We start from the raw sequence: 15,188 nt of genomic DNA on the forward strand, positions 1-15,188 counted from the left end.
TTCAAGCCAAGAATGATATTGCACAAACAAGACTTTAAAGTTGAATTAAGAATTAAATTCCTTCATTCAGTCTAGATCTATTGTTATTTCCAGGCTACTTTTTTTTCCATTTTTTTATTTAATTAATTTATTCAGATTACATCTCAATTGTTATCCCATCCTTTGTATTCACCCGTTCCTCCCTCCCTCCCGCTTTCATCCTATTCTCTTTCCCTATGTCAGTGACCTAGGGGGACCTCCTCCCCCTCTATACGATCACAGGCTATTAAGTCTCATCTGGGTAGCCTGTCTATCCTTTCTTTGAGTGCCACCAGATCACCTCACCAAGGGGACGTGGTCAAACATGGCTGCTTTTATTTGTAAGGTGGAAGAGTGCATCTGCACACACGTCCGCTGGTTCATTTTTACTGCCAACTAGACGCCTGGAATTAAGTCCCCTGAACACGGGAGCAGCAGCTGAAGAGTTGCTTTGACCATGACTATGGAGCATTTTCTGGATAGTTGATTGACACCAGAGAGGCCCACCCACTGCGGATGGCGCCACTGCCCAACCAGTGGTCCTGGGCTGTACACAAAGGCTGAATGAGCAGGAGCCGAAGAGAGCAAGCTAGCCCGCAGCATTCCTTCATCGTTCTCGCCTCTAAGCTTCTGCCCTGGCTTCACTCACTGATGGACTGTTTGCATTTGCTCCTGGTGTTTGTCAAAACAACAGAAAGCAAACTGGGACAATGTTATAATATTTTAAAGCACATTTATTTCTTTTAAAAATAAAAGGTTTATATATATACATATCTTCCATATATATTCACACACACACACACACACACACACACACACACACACACACACACAATCAAAAATAAAACTGACTTTTGAAACTTGTCCTAGTTTACTTTTTAGTGATATAAAAAAGACTGTGGCAGCTGGGCGGTGGTGGCGCACGCCTTTAATCCCAGCACTCGGGAGGCAGAGGCAGGTGGATCACTGTGAGTTCGAGGCCAGCCTGGTCTACAAAGTGAGTCCAGGACAGCCAGGGCTACACAGAGAAACCCTGTCTCGAAAAACCAAAAAAAAGGAAAAAAAAAAAAAAAGACTGTGGCCAAAAGCACTCTGGTGCCAGGTGTGGTGGTGCACACCTGTAATCCCAGCACTCCGAAAGGCAGAGGTGAGGATCCCTGTGAGTTCCAGGCCAGCCTAGTCTACAAAGTGCGTCCAGGACAGCCAAGGCTACACAGCAAAACCCTGTCTTGAAGAAACCAAAACCAAAACCAAAACCAATAAGCACCCTGGAAAGGAAAGAGTTTTATTTGGTTTATGTATCTTGGGTCACAGTCCATCCAGAGAAGCCAAGGCAGGAACTCAAAGCAGGAACTGGCAGCAGGAACTGAAGCAGAAACCATAAGAAATCCTGTTCACTGGCTTTCTCTCAGCATTTTCCCAAGTTCCCACAGAAGCATTTACCAGCTTTTCCAGACCTAAGTTCCAAAGTCTTTCCACAATGCTCCCCAAAACAACATGGATGGGTATGTCAAAGCAAAACCCTACTCCTGGCATCAAGTTTTGTCCTAGTTCACCTTTCTACGTCTGTAATACGCACCATGACCAGAAGCAACTTGAGGAGCAAAGGAAATACAGGCTACAACTCATCATCAAGGAAGCCAAGTCAAGAACTCCAGCAGGAACCTAGGGGTGGGGTTTACTAATTTGTTCTCCATGGCTTTCTCAGCCTGCTTTCTTATACAACCAAGCCAGGGGTTGCAATACCCACAGTGGACTGAGTGCTCCCACACCAATCATTAATCAAGAAAATGCCCCCACAAGTTAGCCAACAGGCAATCATATGGAGGCATTTTCTCCACTGAGACTCCCTCTTCCCAGATAACTCTAGCTTGTGCCAACTTGGCATAAAACTATCCAGCATAAGCCTCATTCTTAAGCCCTTTCTTATTTTATAATCTAAAATTAATTGATGCTTTCCAGTTTAGCTATCATCTGTTGGGAGTACAACACAAATATCCTTGTCCCCACAGATCTCCAGGAAAACCAGGAGTGTTGAGCACAAGGACTGTCCTCTCAAGGGAATGGATGTAAAAACCTGTTTTTTTCATCCAAAGAGCTGGGAACTGGAGGTAATTAATAATCTGGTGATCTGCAATATCTGTTGGGAGGTCATATCAACCTTCTACAAGCAGGACCAAAGGTAGCTAGTAATCTAAATGACCCTTACATAATTTGCATAGCGCTCACCAACCAGAACCAGAGGTTACTAACATCCCAAATGACCTCTATGCTACCCATACGACTGAGATCAGGCCAGAGTCTTCCCTAGGTCCTTAAACTAGTACAAGTAGCCTATCTCCAGAACCTATCTTCTTGGAAAAAATAACACATATCCTGAGTTGAGTTTTGATGTAATTATACTTCCTTGTACAGCAGGGATTGTATCCAACTAGGGAACTTTTTCCAAATGTGTTTAAATTTGTTGGGAATAAACTACCTGGCATCAGACTTTCTAGAAGGTTTGATCCAGGTTGATGAAAACAATCTGAACTGAGTTTTCATTCTCACCTATTCACAGTTTATTTCTCTGCCTGACACCTACAGAAACCCCCTCAATCGTCAAAAAGACAGTGCATGTACCAACTTCTATACTCCTGTGCTGGGTACCCACTACAATAATATGGCATAGTAGACTTTAGTAAGACTTCAGCTCTTAGTAGACTTTAGGCTAAAGGCTGACAATCTGTGCCAAATGAAAGGAGTAGATGAAGAAAAGTGGTGAGTTTGTTACATCTACATGTAACTATACATATTTGGAAGTCTACATCACTCTTTTATTGATTTCTGTGGCTGTATTCCAGCATATGGTTTGTCAAGGAAGCCAAATACACTATTTTTCAAACTACCACAACTTCTCGAATCAATGAGTCAATGAATAAATAAATAAATCCCCAGTTCCATTCTTTGTATGAATGGCTTCGGATGTGTTTGTAAGCATAAGAGTAGCTGAAGTGACCTTGTGGCTTCTAAGGATAGCTCAGAAGCTACCATTTGCCTCGCAATTGCAGATAAGAAGTCTTGTGCTTTGAAACAAGGCAATGGGCACAAAGATGACACCTACATAGCTTCCATGGCAGTCCTGGCCTTACGCCCAGAAAAAAGAAATAGGAGCTTTCAAATGATTCTGCACCTAGACTGAGTCACCTCCAACTGTTAGGAGCTTCAAACCAGGCCACACATAGCACAGGTAGGCCATCCCAGCTTTGTTCATATGAAACGCCCTTCATACACTCAGGTACTACATGCAAGGTCCTCAGCTCATTATTCTCATTTTGAGAGGCGGTAGCAACATTAGGGATTAGAACCAGACTGGAGGACACTGCCTGTGGAGGTGGAATTGTGAGCCAAAACAACTCTTCTCCTTAAAGTGTCATGTCATGTCTTTCAGTCATGGGCATACAAAGAGGACTAAAATGTTCCTGATACACAAAATCATGAGCTGAAAAAAAGGCAGTTTAAACCTTTCACATGGTATATTTTGTCATGTGACCATAAGCAGGACTGTCCTTACTTCACCATCACAAGAGGCTACATAAAGCTGCCTTCACTGACTTGCAATAAATATGTGCCACAATCTTTAAATTCAATATTTCTAAAACTCGTTTACCTTTTTCTGTTGGCTTTTTAATTTATCCCACTTCTTCTGCTCTGCCTGGAAACATGCTTCGGTGCCCTATCATACAGACAGCCTTCCCCTCCTCCTATCTGAGCACATGGTCAACCATGTCACTGCTAAATCTCTCTGATGCTACTGCTCTTCCATAGCTCATCCTCTCCCATAACAGGCCCTTTTCTCCAGAGTCATCAGAACAAATGGCCGCCACAGGGACTCTAGGCTGCCCAGGCATGGTAATCATGGCTCTGGCAGGCCGTGTCCTTCTCCCCCACTCCCTCTGCCTTGCTACAACCATTAGCTGGCATTCCTAAAGCTAGCCAAGGCCTAGTCCCTTATTTACCCACATCCTCTTCCTAAGCCTGATATCAAGGTCCAGCTATCAAAGTATTAAAGTCCAGGAAAACAAACAAACAGACACCATTGGCTTGCTCACCTAATTAACATGCCCAACTAAAAATTAAACACCTCATCCTAACAGGGCTTCCTCTTTTACCATTCACAAACAGCCATTTACCTACAGGCCACATGTGTCTCCTCTCTAGCCAGACAGCCCTTTGTGTCCAGGACGCACACCCTTTCCCCTCTCCCCTGTTCCCTTCCCCTTCTCCCTCACCCTCTATCTCCTGTCTTTGTCTGTTATTCCCTGTACTTTGTCCCTCTCGGGCAAATAAATCTCCTTTGTGCTGAGAACTTGGTCTTGGGGTATCCTGAGCTAATACTGATCCCTTGTGCCCTCAAAGGATCCATCCTCCGGACACTGACACCTCACAGAAGGCTGCAGTAATCCTACCCTTCAGAGAACTTTCCTTTCACTTTATACTCCAGAGCACACAGTCTTAGAAAAACTTGGTAAGTTACCACTAAAGACAGAACTAACATTACCCTAAAAAGACTCTGAGGGCTAATGAGAATCAAATCTATAGACAATAGGCAGGGCTGGACAATAAGCTGGGCTGAGGAAAGTTATTTGCAGAATCAATAAAAGCTTTTCAATAAGAAGGTAAAATTCTCTTAGAATTAGACAAGTCACAGGGAAATTCTATATAACAGGACAAAAGAAAGTAAATGTTAATCAAATTATACTCATTGCTAGGCTGAAAGTTAAGAAGGCCGTTTGTGGACACAGTTCAGCAGGGCCTTAGAAAGCTGGGTATGAAGTTAGGACATGGTACAAAAGTTCTACATCTATCTATCTCAAGAGGAATGAAAACAAATGTCCTGTCAGTCATATACAAATATTGACAGCAGCACATTCACAAACAAACAGTGAAAACCACTGTAATGTGCACCAAATGATGAGTGAGGACACAGAAGGCGACACACAGATAATGGAATGCTGTTCATTATAAAATTTTAAAAGTGACATATGACACAACACGAGTGAAAGAAGAATATCAAACTAAGTAAAAACAGTCAGACTCCATGGGATACATATTATAAAATCTTATTACATCATGTTCCTATAATGCAGAAATCCACAGAGACAGAAAGAAATCAGTAGTTGATAAGGGCCAGAGGAAATGGAGAGTAAGGACTGGTAACGGACAATGAAGTATGCTTCTTCTAGGATGTACTAAGAGTATTCTACAAACAATGGTGATAGTTGCAGAACTTCATGCATATAATGAAAACACTGACATGCTCCTTTTAAAGAGAGGAAGTTATGTATATACATTATACTTCAAGAAAATCTGTGAAGTTAAAAAACAAAACAAAAAAAACCCACCAAAGTTTGCTGTTATTTGAGACAAGGTCTCATATAACCCAAGCTGGCCTTCAATTTGCTATATGTAGCTGAGGATGACCTTGAACTCCTGATCCTTCTGCGTTCATATTCCCAGTGACCTATTACAGACCTGCACCTGCCCCATACCTGGTTGAGCATGGATCACCTCCTGCCTATTCATCAATGAGAACCCCACGTGCCTTGTGAGGCTGACAACAAGAGACCCTGTCTCAAGCAAGGAACAAAGTTGAGGACAGACACCCAACGGCACCTCCACAGGCAGGGAGGGGATTGATTTTAAAAAAGAACAATAACCCTTTTATAATCCATTTTTCTCTATGCTATATTCCATTTTTTCTTTATACTATATGCCATTTTTTTCACTGTCCAAGAGAAAAACAAAAGAAAAACAATTACTCCAAAAATTACTGTTATTGCAGGCTCTGTTTATGGATGCTTTTAAAACACTACCTGAAGCCCCCAAATGAGAATCAAGCATGCAAGTTAGATCTCCCAGGAGTAGAGTAAGCACTGATTCGAGGAGCATCTCCAAAGTAAAATGAAGTAAGCAGTTATGTCCCAGAGCTTGTAGGCAGAAATGGAGGAAGGAAAGGGGAGAGAGGGAGGAAGGAACAAGCATGAAAACAGCAGGAGCATGGGCTGTGGACGCTAAAACAACATGCTGGGCAACAGTTAGGAAGGCAGGTAAGATGAGGGCCGAGGGCAGGCTCAGGGACACAGCCAACTGCAGAGCGCTGGGGAGGCATGTGTGGCGATCACCTCACTGCTGTGTCATGCTCTGACACAGGTCCTGGCAGCACAACAGGGGCGAGGAGCAGGAAGATGATGTCAGACAGCACAGGCTGCTGACCTCAGCCCTCGACTATAGGAGATGAGGTGGAAACAAGAGCTCCTGACGTTTAGAATGACTGAAGGGAAAGACTTATTTGTCAATATAAAAATGACAGATAAGTATGAAAGGCCATCATGATACCGATTACTTTATAAACTAATTTAAAATAACAATATCATCTTCACCCAAAGAGAATTGGGGGAGGGGGAGCTGGAAATAGCCATACAGTGAAGTGTTACTAGGAAATCAGTAATACAGATGTGAGGAGAGGGCAACTGCAAGTATGACCAACGCTACACCCCTAACAGAAAACTCAGATTATAGAGCTGCATGTACTCGGAATACTACTGATGCTATCTGCAGTTTTGAGTCTGCTCCATGCTAAGGTGAGCACAAAGCTTGGATGCTCTCTTACTGTTCTGATTTCCCTTGTATTTTACTTGTGCTTTCTCTAAGCCATGAATTCTCAAAGGCTTGTCATTAACAGGCTCTCTAAGTCTCAGTTTGAATGCATTTACTAACCTTCACATCATCTGCTTTATTTATCAAGTCTGTTGTACCTGTGTAAGTTGGGAACAATCTCCAAGACTGTTCTCACCTTCTGACCACAGAAAATGGATCCTGAAAAATCAGACTTAGGATTTAATAATGGCAAAAAGAACTCACAAAAAGCTACTATACTTCAAATTATAACTTATTACAGCAAAATGGTTGAAATTAGACAAGAGAAATCACAAAGCCCAGGGTCCAGGAGAGTTCTGATATTCAGCCCTACACCTGCTGTGACCTAGTGAATCCAAAGGTACCACAGAGGCTTCAACCAGGGCTTCTCCGTAGAGCCTCCGCATCCGGCGTTGGGTAGCAGGGTCTGTCATGTAGGCATGGCTGACGACCGCGAGCTAAACAAAACCATCCGGTGTGGCCCAAGGCCTTCAGATAGTCTCAAGAGAGGACACTGAAGGACTAGGCATCATTCCCCAGAAACGACAAGGGCAAGGTTAAATCTTTACCATATTCCATATATCTTCTGGTCCCAGGTTTTTAATTCTAGCTGCTTTCTCAACAGCTCTGCTACATATTACAATCAACAAAATCCCCCCCCCCCCCCCCCCCCCGCTCCAACAACTGTCAATTCATGGTTTCTGTTAGAAGTCCCCAAACTATTTTTCCCTTTTTTAAAGTAAGGATATTTAATTGAAAATTCATATGCATATTTATTCCATATATATTATATATACATGAAATGTGACATTTTGATATATGTAACACTGTTATTTCCAATAAGAAACAAAGGCAACTTATACAACCATAACACAAGACACAATATTTAAAAAAAAAAAAAAAAAGACATGGCCCAGAACAGGTACAATAGAATAAATGTGCTTATGGCTAAAATGCAGCTTACCTGCAGAACTTGGCTAAACATTTGTCTCTGAATCTCTGCATAGCAAGCAAAAGCCAAAACAGATAAGACATAATAAGTACCCTCGTAGTTCAGGGTCCATTGAGGTGCACAAGGTCAGGAGCATGACTTGTTCTCCACACACAGGCCTCCATTGGCCTTTCCACAACTGCCCTCCACACATGCAGGAGCTCACCAAACTCAACAGACCACCTCCAGCAAGCTCTTGGCCTCATCCCTCGCTTCATCCATGCTTACAATCCCAGCATTTGTGAGGTGGAAGTTGGAAGGCAGAAATCAGGATTCAAGGCCATCCTTGGACACATAGTTCAGCCTAGGCTACATAAACCTATCTCCAAACAACAACAAAGTATAAACACATACATATATGTACATATAACATATACATATATTTTAATATATGTATCAATGGCATTACATTAATAATAATACCATCCACAACATTAAATTTCCAATTAATATGCATTAACTAGAAAGCGTCTCTATACAAAAAAAATTACATTGGGTAGTAAATGTTCCTCTCTTTTTCTAAACATTTTTTCCTAGTGTACAAAGGTTCCATTTACAGAGGTTGAAGAAACAGAAATATGGATCCGAAAACATGGCTCAGTGGTTAGCAGTGCCGGGGGGCTGGGGGGCATTATAAATCTCACAACCCAAGCACAGCTAGCTACTGTCAAATGGTTTTTCCTTTATTCTTGTATGTGTGTCTACATATATGAGAGGACCTGTCCAGTAGGGAGGGCTGTGTGAGTGCACATGTGGTGGTGGCCTGAAGTTGATGTTAAGAATCTTTCTTGATTGTTCTCCCACATTACTCTTTTTACTGAGTTCCTCAGTAAAAAACAAAGAGCATTGATACACATGGTCTCATTAGCCAACTTGCTTTGGGGACTCCCTGGCTAGGTTTTCTGACACAAAAATTACAGGAGGGCGACCATGTCTACCTACCATTCGAGTGGGTTCTGGGGATCTAAGTTCTGGTCCTGTTGTTTCTAGGCAATCAGCAATAACTGCTAAGCCATCTCCCCAGACCCTCCAACAGTTTTTTAATTGATGTAAGATTTACATATTAATATAATAAAAGCTAAAATCCTTGTGTGCACAATGTTTTTTTTGGCAAATACTTATTCCCTTTTCAACAGCAATGGGCCAGAATCTCTTGAGTCTCCATTTAAAAATGCAGTGGGGCCTTAAGAACCAAGTTCTAGAACACCTACTACTTTAATTAAGATTGTGTGCATAACTAAAAGTTTTTAAGATATAAAAACAAATATAAATGGACAAAGATATCCTATTAAACACTTGAGACTACATGATAGCATTTCAATAGAGAAAAACAAGTGTTCCAATGGACAAGGTTTTTCGATCAGGCACTGTTAGGACCTGAGTAATTTTCATAACAGAAACTGTACTAAGCATAGAAGATTTTAACAATATGCCAGGCCTCTACTCAATAGATGCCAATGGAACATCCTCAACTATAGAAAGCAAAAATAATCTCCCAACATCACAAACAGAAAACTATTCCATTCCTCAATAAAGAACCACTGACACGGGACAGACTTTTAGGTAAAAGTATCACACAAGTGCTGCTGTTTTCTTAAAAGTAAAGAAAAAATTCACACACACATGACCTGGGTTATGTACACTAAGGAAAAGGAGGGAATTAAGTATAAAGCCAGTCAAACTTAAGAGGCACTACATTAAATTCAGACTATCAAATGCAGCCAACAGATGAAAAGTAGACAAAGAGGTGGAAGTTTGTGTGTTCAGGAAAGAAGTCTAAGTCCATAAATAATTACTTGTAACATGCTTCTAAGATACTGCTCAGATTTCTAGGGATACAATCCACATTCCACTCAAACATGTGCCATTTCTAAGAAATCTGGAATATGTGGCAGCTATTTTAAATGTTAATGAAGAAATGAAAAACCTGGACTTAATAGTTTATAGGTCCTTCAGGCCTGTGACCAGATCACATGCTGCTTTCTTGGACACACAGTCTCAAACTCAGAGATACATCCTCGATTCCTTAGATTGAAGTTTTCCACCTCTAGAGCTGAGATTAAAGGCATCCACACCACTTTCTGATCCCACACTGCCCATTTTAAGAGACTTCTTTGTCATAATAAAAAAGTATTTACTGCACCTGGATAGCTCAGATGTAGTCAGGTTTACAAAATACACAGCCTTTAAGCACAACCACATTTCATATTAGTAAAATGGAGATCATATGTGAGCATTAAATAAATGTATAATCGTAGCAGTGCTGTGCTGGAGGGACTGCTGTGAGTAGAGAGGAGGTCCTAATAGCTGACTAGAGTTTTATGAAGGCTTATCTAAGGAAACATGTTTTCATACCAAGCCAGACCACAACTCTGCTGAAATCAATGTCTCAAAAAGGATGCAGTGATGACTCACCACAAAACTGCCAACTTATCAAAGAATAACATAACAACAAAATGAGGACCCAGGGAGCCAGTATGAGCAATGCAGCCTGCAATAACTAAGCCATGAGCCTACTGTTGCCATTCAATAGGGCTCTGTAGCAGGTATGTGCTTAGGAACATCAGGCCATTCAAAGCAATGCTTTCCCTTATGGCAGTGGTTCTCAACCTGTGGGTCATGATCCCATTTGCATGGGTTACATATCAGATACTTGTGTTACAATTTATAACAGTGGCAAAATCAGAGTTATGAAGTAGCAACAAAATAATCTTCTGGTTGGGGGTCCCCACAACATGAAGAACTGTCTTAAAGGGTCACTGTGTCAGGAAGGTTGAGAAGCACTGCCTTAGACAGTGACTCACTCACACACACAGTGGACAGTGGAATAAAGGACCAGCACCTAGTTGCAGCTTTGGACTTTTTGAAGTATGATACATGGGCTGGAGAGATGGCTCAGTGGGTAACAGTTCTTGCTCTGCAAACCTGAGGATCTGAGTGCAGAGCCCCAGCAACCACATAAAGGTAAGGTCCACGTGGCTGCATGCACCTATAACTCCAGGGCAGATCACCCATATAGAAGGACCATACACACTGTAGGTGAAGACTCCCAAGGAGTGTACGGTGTGGACTACCAACTCCTAGACTCTCAAAAACTCTCTGTGATGAAGGCATTTATGCAGACTCATGATGCAAGTACATATTACCCAAGACCTCCTGGAAGTGTGTGCTCACAGGCTGTGCCCAGATGCAACCCACGTGCTTTGGTTTGGAATTAGAAACTGAATAAACCACACAGACTATTGCTTCAGTTCCTACTCAGACAACTGCCCAGAGGTGACATACAAAAAAGAACAAGCAGTGCTGGCAGCTGTTTAGAGACTAACGACATCCTCCTCCATAAGACAGATGGATGCAGTCTAAGGGAACCAGTTGTCCCTGGGGACATCAGAAACATACACCAGGGGATAGGTCCTACAGGGGGATGACTGAACAGAGACAGGCACAAGGAAGAGAAACTTACATACTTTATAGACAGCAGGCCACATACTTCACTCCCACTTTAACCCCCATAAAATCTTAAGGCGCAAAATACTACATATTACGTAGGGGGTGATATTATTATATAGTAGGTGAAATTTTGAAGACCTGGGCTGAAGAGGTGGCTCAGAGGTTAAGCACACTGCCTGTTTCTTCCAAAAGTCCTGAGTTCAATTCCCAATAACCACATGGTGGCTCACAACCATCTATTATGAGACCTGCTGCCCTCTTCTGGTGTGCAGTGTCAACACACAAGCAGAACACTATATACATGATATATAGACAGACAGATGGATGGACGGACAGACAGACAAATTTTTAAAGCCCTCTAACCACTGAGGCATGGGTCCACCCATTTTAAAAAACAAAAAACAAAAAAATCGAAGACCTGAGGTAAAAGTAATTGTCAAAGGACACAGAGTCAAAAAGCAAGAGCCATGGTCTAAACCCAGGTCTCTCAGAAACTAGTTGATAATGCTCCTGGACAGTCACAGCTGGGCAAGCTGGCACAGACAGAAGCGATGAAAATGCATTAGCAACAGCAGAAATTTAATTACTGATCTTTATGTTGAAATGGATCGTTCACAGTTTTTAAGTAGACCTGAAACTTGAGGCAGTAAGAAGACTAATCAGATACAACCCAGTTGGGCATGATCAACTAAGAACAGCAGAGCCTCAAAGGCATGAGGACACTATGGAGCGATGGGCTCCAGGCTACAGCCGCCCTTGCTGCATACCTATTCCTTCTTTGGTGAACATTCTTCTGCAAAGAGAAAGGGGATGTGGTGCACTGTGTTAGTGATAATGTCTTTTTGTTTTGTTTCGTTTTTAATTTTATTAATTTATTCAGATTCCAACTCAATTGTTATCCGATAATGTCTTATTTTCAGAGAGCTGAAAGTGGCTTTTAGGAACAGAGGCAATGTAAACAAGACGAACACAAGACACCTTGGCTAAGTAAAATATAACTCTTCCCTGAGAAAGGAGTCCTTCCTTAACAAGCCAGTCCAAAAGCTACCAGGCAGCAGAGAACAAGTGCATGGCAGCTAAGACAGAGAGGGAGAAACAGCAGCTACAGTGGTGTCTGCTACCAGCAATTTAGCATACACAGAGAAAATAGCTAAGTACACACTACAAAGATGAGAGTCAGGTCTGCAATTACATTGACTACAAAAATGGAAAAGGAGAGAACTAGGCTGAATGTTCTGACACAGCAGTAGAATTAGAGCTATCAGATTAAGCCCAGTATACACACAAAAGAATACAGAAGTAAACATAAAAGGTATGTGTGTCCCGAGCTCTGATACGGTTTTGGAAGCAGTAATGATAACTATTATCACTAATGAAGTTAATTAAAGTCACCCTAACACTAATGAAGACGCGTGATATGCAGCTCTTGTTTTCCAGATAGTGTTCTTCACAAAAAAAGACCCAGAGTTCCATATGAAAAGGCTTATTCTAGAGCTAGGATAAGAATATATAAATCTAGAATGTCTTATGGTATTTGAAGGTTGTTTCAGAAATTAAAAATGAGTGTTCAAAATGACTGAGACATTTCAAAAGAATACACAGAGGGGCCATGCTGTCTGAATGTGGGGTAACTCAAGCACCAGAACAAGTGAAGATGATCCAGTGACATTTACTAAGAAAGAGATTGAGGACAAGTGAGTCTCCCTGACGTACAGTCAGATGGCTGGAGTGGGACGGATATGTTGACTAAAACATCCATGCAGTCTCAAAATAATTCTCAACAAGATACCTATTAATTAACTGGAAGGAAGGATAACTGTAGTAGAGAGATCTGACACCCCCATCTTAAGTGATGCTAACCTGTATATCACCTCTTAAGACACTGAGAAGAAAGAACACAGTACCAACATGGAGGTTTTCTGAGAAACAATACCCTTAAAAATGTGAAGGTCACAAAAACCAAGAAAATACTGAATAACTCCCAAACAGATTAAATGAACAAAAAAGCAAAGTGTAATATGATTCTATCATGTAATCACTTTATATAAAGAGTAATATCAGGCAACTAGCAAATTCAAAATTAAGTGTGATGGTTGAATGGGCCTAACATCAGCATTAACTTCCTGATCTGAGAGTTGTGCTGTGGTTTAAGTTCAACCAGTTTTGAGGTCGAAAGCTCTTTTTTCTATCTAAGAAGGAAAGAACGAGAAGGTCACGTAAAATATAACCAGAGGAGAGTTCTTCCTCAATCCGTCTGAGGATTCTGTTATGGTTTAATCTTCAGTGTATTTCAAGGGGCACGTGTTGAAGGCTTGGCCAACAGCCCACAATGCCAGTGGGAAGTAACGGGCCCTTTACAAGGTGGAGCCTATGGAAGGAAGGAAGGCTACTATAGAGCATGTCCTTAAAACTGCCTATTAGGACTCTAACGTCTTCCTTCCTCTCCTTTCTGACCACTTTCTAGACATGCCCTGACACAACAGAGACAAGCAGGCACAGACTGAACCCTGATGCCATGAATTAAACCTTTTCTTCCTTTTGATTATCTCAAGCAATTTTGTCACACCAACAGAAATCTGATGAATATAAACAAACCCTTTGGATGCATTTCTATCCATGATCTTCAACAAAGTTTTATGGTCCGTACAAACCTTCAGAGACACCTGGCAGACACAGTGCTCAGAGTGACAGCATGAGAGTAAGAAAGAGCATGAGCACGCAGCTGAGCATGCACACCAGACGAGAGCTGTCACCAGCACTGGCAAGCCGTCTTGAGATTGACAGTAGTACTCTTTAGGATGCTTAGGGTTCCACAGAGTTTCCCTAGAACCAGGCCTAAGTGGAGGATTCTTTGCTCTTCGTCCTCCGTCTGGGAATGGAATGTCCCCCGGGCCGGTTCAGAGGTCTGAAGAAATATGAGAACTGGCCTCACCCCCTGGCCACACTGCGAACAGCACAGCGCTCGTGCCAGCACTGGAGGACGCATGTGCTCGAGGAACAGCTCCTGAATACTGACTACTGCAGTCAACAGCAAGATCACCAAACAGGAGTGTGCAGCCCCTATGACAACTGCTTTTTCCAAACCAAGAGACACACACAGGATGACAAACTCATCCCCTCTTCTGTCTTTTCCAAACTGCATCTCTTATCTCTTATATCTCCACCACAGTGACTGACACTGGAGAAGATCCACTCTCTTTTCTAATGAAATTAGTGATTCTAGGGCCTGGAGAGCCAGCTTAGCAGTTAAGAGCACTGGCTACTCATCCAGAGGACCTGGGTTCAATTCCCTGCACCCACATAGTGGCTCACAACCACTTACAGCTCCAGTTCCAGGGGATCTGATGCCCTCTTAGGAGTTCTAACAGCACCAGGTACACTTGTGGTGCTCATGCACAGGTGTGAGTAAAACGTGCATACACATAAAAAAGTTTTTAATCCCAATTTAAAAATAAGAAAGAACGAGAGAGATGCTAATCCTATGGGTAAACTCCTGTCCCTATGAGAGAGTCAGACTACAAGAGCCGAGTTCTTATACCTTCACACCAGAATAGCTCAGCCTGTTCTCAGCAGACAACTGAACCACAGCAGCACTAGTGGCTGCACCTATTAGATGTGATAAACTGCCAGCTAAGCACTACTGGCCCAGAGATCCCCTAAGGGGTCACAGTTTGCTCACGTATGCATCTTCTGTCATCCTCCCCTTACAATATACAGAAGCTGAACTACATGCTTACAATCGGCAGCAGGTAAACTATGTAGCAACAACACAGCAGCTCGGAATTATAGGGAATAAAAATTCAAGTGAGCAAGACAAGCAACAGAGACAGGCCAAGAGACACCGCGACTTCCTGTCGTTCGGGACATCAGATTCCAGTCTGTACAAAGTACAACAACCAGTTCCTGGTATTCTCGGTGTTCATCACACACCATTCTTGCCACTTAGGAGTTTGACTGCATAAACACAAAAACATCCACTTTATTGAGCGGTGGTGGAGCATGCCTTTAACCCCAGCACTTGGGAGGCAGAGGCAGGCAGGTCTCCACATTC

General features: G+C 42.3%; 1 protein-coding gene across 9 annotated transcripts in view; it reads right to left on the reverse strand.

Moving 5' to 3' along the window:
• SRPK2 (SRSF protein kinase 2) overlaps positions 1-15,188 on the reverse strand; it is a gene marked incomplete at its 5' end in the record, with an annotated part of 194,658 nt that overhangs the window by 52,874 nt on the left and 126,596 nt on the right. The window lies entirely within an intron of this gene.

This window comes from Acomys minous (assembly GCF_964271855.1).
Source record: "Acomys minous genome assembly, chromosome: 6".
In the NCBI taxonomy this organism is placed as follows: domain Eukaryota; kingdom Metazoa; phylum Chordata; class Mammalia; order Rodentia; family Muridae; genus Acomys; species Acomys minous.